The 2,039-nt window shown below is 48.6% G+C and overlaps 1 non-coding gene across 1 annotated transcript; it reads left to right on the top strand.

Annotated features, from left to right (window-relative positions):
* The first annotated feature begins 229 nt into the window (after positions 1–229).
* LOC115062628 lies at positions 230–355 on the top strand. The gene has a single exon (XR_003842579.1). It is a non-coding gene; the product is annotated as a small nucleolar RNA SNORA17 (small nucleolar RNA).
* Positions 356–2,039: the final 1,684 nt, after the last annotated feature.

The raw sequence follows: 2,039 nt of genomic DNA, 5'->3' as shown, positions 1-2,039 counted from the left end.
AAACCAATAAAATAACAAGAAGTCTGGTGTGGTCAGAACACGTCAGAAGCAGAGTCAGGAAGATGTTCTGAAGTTTAAATCCAGCCTAGGCCGCATCATAGCCAGTCTTATTGGCTCTTTATGAATGTCACATCATGCACCCCAATGTCACCCCTCTCCCTCTCTTCCTGCCCTTTGTCCACAAACAAAACAAAAAGCAAAACAAACAACAATAAAATGACACAGGGCCCCAGCCCTGAGAGGTGTGCAGGTGTGGCTGCTGTGTCACATATGTATCAGTAGGTGGCAGAGAAGAGACTATGCTCAGGCTTCTGCTCTGACTTGTGAGTAACTGAATGATTAGTAGCCCAACAGTCCCTGAAAACCACAAGCCTGAGATGGCCACCAGCTCAGCACCATGGGCCAGAGGCTTGCAAGCAAAGAAGTGTGGACAAAGGGCAAGGGTCTGCTATGGGACACACTGTGACACACTACAGCTTCCATGATGAGATTTTTTTTTTTCCTCTGTTGGGGGGAGGTTGCAAGAGTGCAGGGCAGGAAGAGAGGGAGAGGGGTGACATTGGGGTGCATGATGTGACATTCATAAAGAGCCAATAAGTTTTCTTTTAAAAAAAGACACAGGGCTTCATCTGTCTCTGTCCCCACTGAAGTTCTAGGAACGTCACTGTACACGAATTCTGGGTGGGTGTTCTGGGACTCAGGTCCCATGCTTGTGAGGTAAGCACTGACCCACTGACCCACTGACCCACTGACCCACCCACCCCTTGAGGTTCTCCTCCCCTCAGAACTGCTTTTGAGGCTAGAATCTCATGTAGCCCAGGCTGGTCTCCAATTGGGTATGTAGCTGGGGATGACCCTTAAACTCCTGATCCTCTGCCTCCCTCCCCCAAGTGCTGGGGTTTCGGTCATGCACTTCCATACTACGCCTGGTTTATGAGGTGCTGGAGGTCAAACCCAAGGTTTTCCGGCATGTTAAGCAGGCCCTACTTACCAACTGAGCCACATTCCCAGCCCCTAAAATCTTGGCTTTTAAAGAACAGGAGTCAAGATGGCACATACACTCCTGCCCAAAGTAGGAGCATCGAAAACACGTGACCCTGGTGTGCACCATTAAGCAATGATAGGAAAAGGTGAATGAGTGAGTGAATGAATGAATGAATGATACGAACAGGGCTGAACTGCTGGAGCAGTTCTGCAGTTAACACGTCCAGACTTCGTCCCTGATGATTTAACATTTTCTTTTTTTTTTTTTTTAAACAACTCTTTTTTTTTTTTTTTTTAATTCTTGCTCATTTTTATTTATTTATTTATTATATGTAAGTACACTGTAGCTGTCTTCAGACACTCCAGAAGAGGGCGTCAGATCTTGTTACGGATGGTTATGAGCCACCATGTGGTTGCTGGGATTTGAACTCTGGACCTTTGGAAGAACAGTCGGGTGCTCTTACCCACTGAGCCATCTCACCAGCCCCGATTTAACATTTTCTATCACATTTATTTACTTGGTATGGGGTTGTGGAGGTCAGAGGACAAGTTGCAGGAGTCACGTCTCTCCATCCACCCCGTAGGTCACGGATTGAACTCAGGTCCTTGAGCTTGCCAGCAAACGCGTTTACTGCTGAGTAAAGACCATTACTGTTATCTCACTGGCTCCTTGGTGACTCTTGGCAGCTGTGTGCCCCAGTGGCTCCTCCGAGCCCATTTCTGTTCTTGGAATGGTTAACTGTCTTTGGAACCTTGGAAAGTCGGGTTTGAATCCCCACTCTGCCCTTTCCTTCTGAGTGACCTTGGCAAACACTCTTACATCCATGAGGCTCAGTTTCCCCACCTGTAAATTGGAACAGGCGGCCTCATGAGGCATAGTGGGGCCATTTAATGGGGTCCCTAAGAGCTCAAAGAGAAGGGGGGCGGAGTCAGGTGTAGCCAGCCCCTGGACTGGGTGGGACAGACGTGAAAGGAATCTCAGGCAAGCCAGCTGGAGGCCAGGGGCTGCGCATGCGCAGAGCATCCCTGTACTCCTTTATAAGTGAGGAGGCTGC

The sequence above is a fragment of the Mus pahari genome, chromosome 19 (genome assembly GCF_900095145.1).
Source record: "Mus pahari chromosome 19, PAHARI_EIJ_v1.1, whole genome shotgun sequence".
NCBI lineage: Eukaryota > Metazoa > Chordata > Mammalia > Rodentia > Muridae > Mus > Mus pahari.
This window is presented reverse-complemented; position numbering and strand designations above follow the sequence as displayed.